Below are 12143 nucleotides of genomic sequence, written 5' to 3'. Positions count from 1 at the left end.
GATGTTTTCTGTTGTTAAATATTTTCAAGAGTGAACTTCATAAAATGAAAATAATTTTGTTGGAACAGTTTTCGATTTTGGTTAGATATTATAAATTTGTTTGAACAATATCTTCGAAAAATGTCATCTATGTATTGTCTCACGTTTGACTCGGGTGCGTGAATGATAATTTACAATGCGTTGAGACGCAATGAATTAAAGCGCATCATGGCATAGACAAAGCAAGAATAAAATTACTTCAAATTGGCAGTGATAAATGTTATGCATTTACAACAATTGGATAAAGTTATGTTTTTAAATCGTTCGTAAATAAGCGATTTTGGAATTGAGAAAACCCGTTACTGGTATTTTTTACCAATCTTTTGTCAAAGGCATTATAGGTTCAATAATGTAAACATGCACTTGATGAAGTTCACTCTATTTTCAAGGGTTGTGTGTACAGAGTGTCACAAAAAAAGGAAACCCATTTTAGTGATAGATATATATAAAATTAATTACATATGTATTGACATCAATATATTTAGTTTTACATCTATGTGTTACCTAGCAGAGGAGACTAGAAGTAGGATTTTATTCTACTTCGTAGAATTTTTAAGCAAATAATGATACTGAATATGGTTATTCCTTTTGAAATTTTATTTTTCAAACTTTTAAGAATTATTTTTGAATATTTTTCAAAATTAAAAAAAAAAATTAGGCTTGAAATTTGATAAAAATAAAGAAAAGGATTTTTTTCTCAATAGGGGTTGGCAGCTCTGGGCCTAGTGATACTATAAGATGTGAAAAGAAATAATTTCATGATGTCAATGAAAGATCATTGTTTACAAATGTTGAAAAATTACCCCCAATAAACTGAGAATCACGGTTTCCCCTTCTGTGGGACGCTCTGTACACATGTATAATACAGGGGCTTTCAAAATTGGTTGCGCAACTGTTGCGAGCATTGCTATTTTGTGTAACATATATTGGAACAAATGATCGCACAACCAAATGTGAAAGTACCTTCGGAAAAGAGAAAAGAAGAGAAGAGGGATGAGAGAGAGAGAGATGGAGAGAGAGAGATGGAGGGAGAGGTTGGAAAGGGGGGGGGGGGGGTATTGGGGGACAAGTTTCTTATGAAACCGAGTACAAGAATAAATACAAGTAGCCAAAATAAGGTGTATCAAAATGATTTACTGTCAAGGTGGGTGTTTCATAAAGCTCTTCATAAAGTTACGAATGACTTTATCCAAGGTCAGAACATAATCTTCCGATACTAAGTCAGCACAATGGCACAGGAAAGGTTCACCAGTTGGGTGTATAGTCAGTCGTGACTAATGAACAGCTTTATAAAACACCCACCAGGCAAAATACAGAATTATAGAATCTACCCTAATCTCATTAGCAGAGGAACTAATATATTTCAGATTTTCTTATTGCATTTCCGAAATAAGCCTACCACAATGGTGAAAATTTAACATAATCGGACGTAAAAATAAGAAAGTTATGGAAATTCTGGTCAGTATGCAAATGAGGCAACTGATGACGCCACCAACCAAAGATTTCTTTGTATTTTATTATTATATGGATTCTGAAAATATAAAATTCATATTTTCCTTTATGATGCGAAATAAGGTTTGTTTTCTTCTTGCATGAGATTTCCATTGTTGCAATCTATTTTGATTCAACAAAGATGTTTTTTGTCAAATCTGCAGAAAAACGAAATAACCTGTTTCACATTAAAAAAAATACAAATATACATTATGATTGTTTTGTGAAAAAAGCGATAATTCACAATTTCATAGCTTTCTTATTTTACATCCGATTTTGAAAAAAAAATTGATTTCGATTAATTTGAATTTGCCTCTATTTATTCAAACCCACTCTTTGTATGGTTGGACTTACCCTTCAAAATGCTATCTCAAAACTGTCAAACGAGAAATTAGGCAAACTGGACTTTCAGTAATGTTTTGTTAATTCATTAATAAAAAAAAGTTCAAAATGCATTGTTTTTCACTTCCCTGGAATGAATATGTCAAACATAACCCATTATAAAAAGGTCTGTTATATTGTTTGTTTTATTACAGATTTTTCCTTTTTATGATTTTTTATCCGAGAGGTGGTAAGGGTATGAGCCATATGTTTAAATGTTCTATACATCTGCATTTAATTTGTGAACCACCATTGTCAAAATGCCTGTGATGGTAAATGAAAACCTTCCCCTCCAAAAAGTAAAAACCGTAAAGACCACCCCAAACCTTACGATTAGTGTTCGACCCGATTTCGGAATAAAAGGAAGCAAAATTTGAAGCGAATATTAAGACATGAAACATCTTAATGTTTAAATGTTCTAAATTGTTCATTTCACTTTCATTCAAATCTATAACTATGCTATCATCCTTATTAGAATAAAAGCGAAATGAATATCTAGTCGAAATGACGAGATAACAATCACACAATTGGCTACGAATTGAAACTAAAACTTTAAATAATTATAAACGCTTGCAATCATCCAAGATTGATATATTGGTATGCTAATTTGAACCTCGAATAAAAAGATATTTTCCATTCCATTATCAGAATATAAGCAATGGATTTGTTCCAAAATCGGAACGTGAACCAGTTGTAAGGTGGAGGCCTTAAAACGCTATAGTTCCCATTGTCAAGATTTACGCCACGATTCAAACCGCGTACTTAATCGTGGAGTGATCGTATAGTGATCGTATCACATCAGTCGTGGTAATCGTATTGATCGTAGAAAATTTTTGAATGGTTTCAAAAAAATTTGCGATCAGTTCGATAAGCCAATCGTGGCTTTCGTAAATGATCGCACGACAGTCTGAACGAGGTATTGTACATCACTGGTAAAAAAAAAAAGAGCAGTTCATCTTGGCGTGGACCCTATCAAAAGACATAAAATATTACAACAAACAAAATTTATGAAGTGCTTAATAAGATGTTTCTAAGCGCTGCATACAGTACCAATTCACTACACCTGGGTGGAAAGTGCCCAAAAATATAAAAGGGGAAAGTGGGTTGTTATCCCCTCCCAAAAGAGAAAAGATGAGGAAGCTTACACTTTTTTTGCTTAAATTGTTATTAATATTCTCCAAACAATGCAAAATATCCTTTAATTTCACTATTGAAATGCGTAAAGTGTCACGATAAGATTGGACGCTCTGTTCCCTATAATTGTTTATAGAGCGTGTTTCTACTAAAATTCCTGGCTAAAGGCCTTTAAATGTTATTTTGTCTGAATAACGCCATCAAAATGTGAAAAAAAATCACGGAGAAGAGCATAATGGTGACACCATCTTCCTTCTCCTGGTAAAGCTGCAGGTACGCATCGACGTCTGGCCTCATGTCACCACAAGATAACCACTGGATACCTCAAAGCAACATTCTGCTATCCTCCTCACCCGCCATCAATGATCTCCTCAGTGTCATCTCCTGATCGTCATCTCCAGTTCCATTACTCAATGACCACGCCGCATAGATGGTAATGTGCGTAGGGCCTACATTACACCAGGTTATTCTGCGCTGATGAGAAACAAGAGAAAATAAAAATAAGTGAAACAGTCAAATAATCATACATTTATACAGTTTCTATTCCACATGTATGTCATCCCAAACAATAGACGATGGGCGAGGCTGGGGTTAGGCGGGGTGCACCCCCTCCCGTCCCACAGAGTCATAGGAGTTCCACCCTAATATAGCAGAACAAAAGAAAAATATTAAACAGCTAAAAAAAAGAATAAAATATAATAAATTACTGGAAAGAAAGACCCCTCCCCAACAGGACTGCTCCCCAACCCCGATCCTTTCATTCTTTTATAGCAGCCTGAAATCAGTACCTGGTATGTTAATCACTTTGAGTATCTTCCCCCTAATCTTTATTCCTATCATTTGATTGGGTTAAAAGTAAACACTGTGCATGCCGTGTCCATAGTAGTTTTGCCATTTATGTAAAATGTAACAATCCCTCAGGCAGGTGCTGCCAATAGGCGGGGCGATCAAAAAAATGATGCGACTCAAAAGAATTGACACCCCGACCTTTCCTGTTAATTCTCGCAAATGAGCAATAACCACAATAAAAGGCACGTAGCAGATAGCTGGCCGGCATGCACCCAGGCAACACCCAGCGAACAGGGACCTATTTTTTTGCCCCGTTGTCAAAGTTCATTCAGCAAAGGCGTTCAATAATTACAATTTATTTATGAATTGTTGATATTCCGACTTGAAAACTGGACATTCCCAGCAGTGTTTGTAATTACAATCGGCATTTAACTGATGCGAGCGCAGCAGCGCGAGCTGATAATTTTGGATATTCCGACCAGAAAATCCAAAAGCTGGCTATTTACACACGAACAAGAGGTATCTAAAAAAAATTGCGAGCGCAAAGTGCAAGCTGGTATTATTAGGTTTAAACCTAAAAAATGAAAATTCTATGCGTATTTTTAATAATCATGAAGATGATGGGTATATATCTTCTTAAAGAAATGATGTGAGGGGAAAAGCATGAGCTGACAATTTTTGATATTCATATCTAAAACCTGGACATTTTAAAGCAATTTCGTCCCTCGGATAGGACTTTAAATTGAGGCCCCGTGTAGAGGAGAGTCACCACCTTTGCACGTTAAGAACCCACTGCACTATTCGTATAAGAGTAGGGGGAAACCCCGGTGTAGTGGTCCACCTGCACTCCCCCAATCAGTTATATCGGGAGGAGAGACCTGCGGGTCATAGTGATTCGGTTCGCTTTTCGCCTCCCAGGCACAGGTGACACCAAGCAAATAATAATGATAATAAAAATAATAATAATAATAATAATAATAATAATAATAATAATTAATAATAATAATAATAATTAATAATAATAATACTAATACTAATACTAATAATACTAATACTAATACTAATACTACTACTACTACTACTAATAATAATAATAATAATAATAATAATAAAGCAGCAAAACTATAAGCAGCCTTAACGGCGCCACCTGAAAGCGCTCACATCTGGCCATGCAGTATAATGCAACATTCTGGTCTGTGTAGTCTTGCAATATAGGCCCATTTGAATGATAATGTACTATAATTCAGGGGCTGCGGAATCGGGGGGGGGGGGGCAGGAGTGCACTTGTCCCCAAAATCTCCTAAGGAAACTTTTCAACATGGAAAGTGCCCTTGTTTCAAAATGAAATGGCCTTTTTAAAGTAAAACAATACATTTTAGGTTAGAAAAAACACAACATTTTTGGCCCTCGCGCTTCGCATCAATTATTGTTTAGTAAGGTACTCATCTTGTCAATGGTTAGGTCACAAAATGTTTTTCAGGTTGGAATATCACAAATTTTCAGCTCGCGATTCGCACTTGCATTATTCGATTGGTGAAATATGTATCCTATTCATGAGTCATTATATGTACTCCGTAACAGGTTCCTTTTTCTGGTCAGTATATAAAAAATATCAGCTCGCGCTGCGCATTACTAGTATTCTCCTGATAACAAAAAACTGCTTTTAATTTTCATGTCTTATTGTATGAAATGTCCAAAAGTATGAGCTTGCGATTCGCACTCGCAACATCTCGTAAATATGACTTTTTAACAGTAATCAACGCCATAATTGACATGCAGAAAAGCGAGTTTCACAACTTCAGATTTCCATTATTTTGTCCAAACCGATCGCTCGCTACGCTCGCTCGCAGAAACAAAGTCTAAATATAGATGTTATCAATCAAAAATCACTTCAAAAAGGCTGTGCTCAACTTGATTACAACAAAACACACAACTACTTCACGCAGATGATAATCTCATTGTGAAAATATCAGTTTGTACCATAATGCCCATTTTGACATATAAGTGCCCTTTTTGGCTTTGCCCCCCAAACGAAAATACGTTATGCCGCCCCTGCTATAATTCACCACTCAATACATTCATACCACATTAATTATGTTACCAATGAACAAGACAAGTAGGCATTCTTTCTTCTAAAAAACAACATTAGTTTCTCTTAATTGATACGATGCTGATCTCAAAATGTATACTTTTAAGACCATTTTTTGGTAAACCTTTTCTTCAAATTATCTTCGAATTTAGTTAGATAGGCCAACGCATCATGTTCATGATTACAATTAGTGGTTAGAATGTCCCGTTCTTAAAAATTTAATACTAAAAATGTAGTCTTTAGATCGGAATATAAAAAATTTTCAGCTCGCGCATTATTCTATTTAGGAATCAAGACACCAATCCTCTCCATGATTAAAAAGAATGAATGTCCCGTACTTAGGTTTAAATGATCTTTAAAAATGATTAAGCTCGCGCTTCGCGCTCTAAATAATTGATTATTCAGAAACATTCCTTGTTCGCGATTCAATTTTAAAACTGTTGAGTTTTTCAGGTCGGACTATAAAATATATTCACTTTTCAGCAAACATTCATAAAAAGTTCCTTTTCAAGGTCATAAGTATTTACATTGTACCCCCCCCCCCCCAGCTATACGGCCATGCTCCCGACTGGCTGTGTCACAATTTATTCAGTAAAAAGTCAAATGTGATATAACGGGTACTGGCATGGTAGTAGACTTGTTAAGAGGTTGAACGCTGCATTTTTTAGTACAAATGTCCCACTTGGCACAAATGTTCTTTGAGTCAAAAGAAAAAGATTTATCCAAAGAGACACGCTGTATCTATGCAAATAAGCAAGTAATTTGCATAAATTTGCATATTATGTCGATATAGTAAAAACAAGTATTTCAGAATATATATTTAACCAGAACTGCCCTAAAATTGGAAATAAAGACTTAGGGTAAGAAAGGGAAGAAAATTGTCATAAAATAATTGGGATATCCTTGTTTATAATTACCTAATTTACATAAATTATGCAAATTATAATTTAAATTAGAGTATTTTTCCATGAATCCTGAACTGTTTTATAAATAACAGCAATTAATACACAATGTCAACATTCTACATGAAAGAGAATATATTAGCGAAAACATCGATATGCTTCATGACAGTATTAGTGTCTTAATTTGCTTAGAAAGAGTGCAAATATGTCAAAATGTATGACGTGATATTGCGCTAAAACGAGACCAAAACAAGCTCTATGTCACAGTCACACTCACGAATCGAACAATAAAGCGATCAATGGTACGTCATTCGAAATAACACAATCCCAACACAATAGCTTCCATCGGCTTCTCGTATCGCTTTGTTGGTGTGTCTGTCACACCGTAATCTATGATACATACGGACAAAATGCATTTCGGTATCGGTAAAACACTATTAATTTTGTTTTATTTGTTTCTAATTTGTTTCTCTTGGAAAATATACAGGAGACATTGCTTTGCAGGTTACTGCTTTAATGAAACTCTGGCACATGAATCATGACGAATATCTCCTACCTCAATCCATATTTTAACTTTATTAAAATATATATCTTTTGGAGACCCCGAAGTGGCAAAACTGCATCCCCCTGGCATTCCCGCCACTTTATAAAACCAGTTTGACTTGTATAATCGACTTGGAAAAGACAGACAGTTCTTCTCTTGAAAAAAAAAACATAGAAGGCATCGTTTTATATCTCATAAAATAAGTTCGTGTACGTGACGGTGCCCGTCGAAGTTGCCCAACCCTTTATTTTGTTTTGACAATATATATTTAGAATATCGTCTAAATGAAGCCCTCATCTGGAAAGGGCACTTATTAAAGGCAGCATCTACATTATATAAAGGAGGCCCTGGCACTGGGAAGAAGGGGCTGAAGCTTGTTAAATTTCTTGGGACCAAAATTTTACATTGAACCTTTTTTGCTTTTCAAATTTACATCAAGAAATTTAACAAGCAAATAAACAAAATGGATTGCACTAAAAAGTTTTTTTGGTAACGTTTTTTTTCTTTTTTCGTTTTGTCACATCTGCCGGAATTCCAGGGGGTGCTGTCTATGGAGAATAACACACGCAGCACACCCCCCCCCCCCCTTCCGGAAAATCTTGCGGGTGCTTCAGCCCCGCTTCCAAGTACCAGGGCCTCCTCTATATAATGTAGATGCTGCCTTTAATAAGTGCCCTTTTCCAGATGAGGGCTTCATTTAGACGATATTCTAAATATATATTGTCAAAACAAAATAAAGGGTTGGGCAACTTCGACAGGCCACCGTCATGTACAAGAACTTATTTTATGCGATATAAAACAATGCCTTCTATGTTTTTTTTTTCAAGAGGAAAAAGTAAAGACGCTTCACTGTGTGTAGTAGAAATGTATCTTTCTTCCGAATGGGCTCTAAAAATATTTAAATTTAACATAGAGTGGAATCAATAAAGGGGTTTGAGTATTTTAGAGCTTACGTGTGGCTTTTCTTCAATGTACCACATCTCTTCTACATGTCAATTGTAGATTATTTTCTCCTCAATCTATTCCAAGATATCAATACAAACAAAAGTAATCTTTTAAGAGTTCTAAAGACAATAAACTATTTTTGAATACATAGAACCAAAAGGGGAAAGGGTATCCTAGGCATGCTCCTGTTGGGTTATAGCCTTTACTGTGCTAGAGCATTATTACAAACTGCAGAACAACAACAATAATAATAATAACAATAATAATAATAATAATATTAATAATAATAATAATATTAATATAGAAAAATATGAAATGAAGATATAAAAGTTGCTTTATTATACCAAAAACGCAATTTGCCGTGCCGGTGGCTTTACAACACGATATTTTTTATTTAGTGTCGAAATACAGAGAGGGGATGGGGTAAATTCAGAGGGCTCCCGTGGACGTAGGCTTAAATAAACAAAAAAAAACTATCTTCAGGAAACATGTTAACTGATGTCTCATACATCTGTCTTTTCCATGTCGATAATACAAGTCAAACTGGTTTTGTAAAGTAGCGGGAATGCCGCGGGGAATGCAGTTTTGCCACTTCGGGGTCTCCAAAAGATATATATTTTAACAAAGTTAAAATATGGATTGAGGTGGGGGTACATTCGTCATGATTCATGTGCCAGAGCTTCATTAAAGCAGTAACCTGCAAAGCAATGTCTCCTGTAAATTTTCCAAGAGAAACAAATAAAACAAAATTAATAGTGTTTTACCGATACCGAAATACATTTTGCCCGTATATACCATAGATTACGGTGTGGCGGACACATCAACAAAAGCGATACGAGAAGCCGATGGAAGATATTGTGTTGGGATTGTGTTATTTCGAATGACGTACCATTGATCGCTTTATTGTTCGATTCGTGAGTGTGACTCTGACATAGAGCTTGTTTTGGTCTCGTTTTAGCGCAATATCACGTCATACATTTTGACATATTTGCCCTCTTTCTAAGCAAATTAAGACACTTATACTGTCATGAAGCATATCGATGTTTTCGCTAATATATTCTCTTTCATGTAGAATGTTGACATTGTGTATTAATTGCTGTTATTTATAAAACAGTTCAGGATTCATGAAAAAAATACTGTGTTATAAATTATAATTTGCATAATTCATGTAAATTAGGTAATAATTAACAAGGATATCCCAATCATTAATATGTCAATTTTCTTCTCTTTCTTACCCTAAGTCTTTATTTCCAATTTTAGGGCAGTTCTGGTTAAATATATATTCTTAAATACTTGTTTTCACTATATCGACCTATTATGCAAATTTATGCAAATTACTTGCTTATTTGCATAGATACAGCGTGTCTCTTTGGATGAATCCTTTTCTTTTGACTCAATGAACATTTGTGCCAAGTGGGACATTTGTACTAAAAAATGCAGCGTTCACCCCTTTTTAACAAGTCTACTATGGTAGGGGAAGGCGGGGTAAGTTGTGACACTTTTTTCTTTATGCATTTCAGAATTGATATGATTAATAATCTTGTAGAAATAAGTACCTTGCCTTAAAATTAAATTCTGATGAAATATTTTTTACCTATATACAACTTTCTACCCCCACACTAAAATTCATTGTCACCTTTGAAAAAAAAAGAGATGTCAAATGGCTCAACTTGCCCCATCTGTGGGGTAAGTTGAGCAACAAAAAACTATGTACAAAATGTATGGGGGAAGAACCAGCATGTCAATTTTTTATTCAAAACCTTTTCACTTGCTAATTCTCTATACGTTGTAAATACTAACATCCTCTAAAACGAGTCATGTAAATTTTCTCCTTTCTGCCTACATATCAATGGCTGTTTAAAGTTTGTTTCAATATACATGTATATATACATTGTCATAAGAATTGCCATGGCTCAACTTGCCCCATGTTGGCTGGCTCAACTTACCCCAGTCCGAACTTAATGGGACAATTTCGCATCCACACATTTCTGCATCCATCATGCAAAAGACTATAACAAGAATGAAGATCCACACCTGGAATAACAATATTGTTCTTATCTCTTTATTATATTTAAAGACGTGTGTGTAAAAAGCACTTATCTTTTTCACACCCTTTTTTACCTTTTTTGAATTTTGCTGAAATTTGTATTTTTCCCTCTAAAAAAGTACTTTTTGTTTCAAAGTTGAAAAAAATGTGGTGGGGTTCACTCTAGGCGACACCCCAATACTTACCCGTGCTAATAAACTGGGACTCCACTCACGCGCGTTTGGGCCTCCCTAGCTTAGAACTAAGCACTAATATCACCTTAAAAACTAAATCTACAAGGTATGTATAATCTATTTATAAATTTAATAATGTTTAATCGGTACTCACCGGTTCTTTTGTTGCATTTTCAGACCATTTCTCACAATTCTTCGTAAATATTTGCGGCAAATTTTGTCGCCATAGACAGCTTAGCGTCCATCTTTATTGATAAATGGAGCGCCCTTTACGATAGTTGTTAATGCCGCGGAGAAATCGTTTGGCATTTTGGCCTGTGTTCAAGGCGTTCTTTCTGTTTTATTTTTATATTGAAGATTGTGCATTTGTTGAATAGCGCCGTCTACGTCAGGTATGAGATCGAGTGTATAAATACACTCTTCCAAAATAATTATGATTCCGACCTGGCGCTGTTTAACTTCAATCTCTTTCACCTAAATTAGCGATGAATGCTAGCATTATAAAATATATATTATTAACGTCTGACGAAAAGAATAACCAACCGATCAGCTGACGAGAACGCGAATCACGTGATCTTCATATCAGCTTCGATCGCGAGTCAGAAGAGAGGAGCAGTTGCCCAGAAAATCAGGAAAAAGCCGTGAAAATGTAAGTTCCCCTTCATTTCTTTCAATTTTTTTTATTGCTAACAATGTATTCAATTAGTGAGATCGAAATGTAATGATTAGACAGTACGATAGCTTGTAGTTTTGATAAAATACAAAAATAATCATCTTCACAAAGATTTCTGACACAAAATACTACTGATGTCGCCTATGAGGTCCATACATGTAATGTTGGACCTCATTGGTACTAGGAGTGGTGGGGTTAGGGGTTAATCAATGGGTCATCAATACACGACACCACCACAATGTCTGACTCATTCATTATTGGCCTGGGGCTGGTGGCTCAACTTGCCCCTATGCTAAACTTACCCCGCCTTCCCCTACACTTTTAATCGATCTAGACAAACGCCAATATGACGTATTACCTTAACTTCAAGTACTAACTCAAAAGGTTATAATTCCTTCAATTTTAACACCTAACATTAAGATAATAATATAACTTACCTGGCTACCACCAAACTATGTTTTCCCGAGATCAGCTTCCTGAAGTTTCTATATCATTTTCCCTGTCTCACATGCAGTAATATCAGGAAAATAAAATCTGTCGGATGTCTTGTTTTTGTTTTGGAGAGCACATGTCACTTCCCTCAGCATTTACACCGATGATGTTGTTGTTGCTTGCTGTACATTCTACCCTATCTACGAAATACATTTGTCTCTCGCCTGCCACGCTCAGCTGTTCAAAATCTGGTTCAAATTTCCCGCCATTGTGTGCTCATGTTCTCCCCCAGTGCACGACAATGGCCCTATTATGGATGGTCATCGTGCGTCGTTTTGTTCATGGACTCCTCCTAGTGATTATATAATCTCGGTCTATGTCCTTTCAATAAAATTCAACGCTTCTTCTTACTTTAGAATGTTCATGTCATAGAAGACAACAACAAAACATAAGAAATAGTAAATTAAACTTATTAAAAAAAAGTCACTGAAATTTCCGAAAATC

At 35.4% G+C, this 12143-nt stretch overlaps 1 long non-coding RNA gene across 1 annotated transcript; it reads right to left on the bottom strand.

Annotated features, from left to right (window-relative positions):
- Window positions 1–1153: 1153 nt before the first annotated feature.
- On the bottom strand, window positions 1154–11386 carry LOC135153784 (uncharacterized). The gene is made up of 2 exons (XR_010293293.1): window positions 10689–11386; window positions 1154–3519 (listed from the first exon to the last, which is right to left on the bottom strand). It is a non-coding gene; the product is annotated as an uncharacterized LOC135153784 (long non-coding RNA).
- Between the last annotated feature and the right edge of the window lie 757 nt (window positions 11387–12143).

The sequence above is a fragment of the Lytechinus pictus genome, chromosome 1, assembly GCF_037042905.1.
Source record: "Lytechinus pictus isolate F3 Inbred chromosome 1, Lp3.0, whole genome shotgun sequence".
In the NCBI taxonomy this organism is placed as follows: Eukaryota; Metazoa; Echinodermata; class Echinoidea; order Temnopleuroida; family Toxopneustidae; genus Lytechinus; species Lytechinus pictus.
The sequence above is the reverse complement of the archived record's forward strand: the minus strand, read 5'-3'. Positions and strand labels throughout refer to the sequence as shown.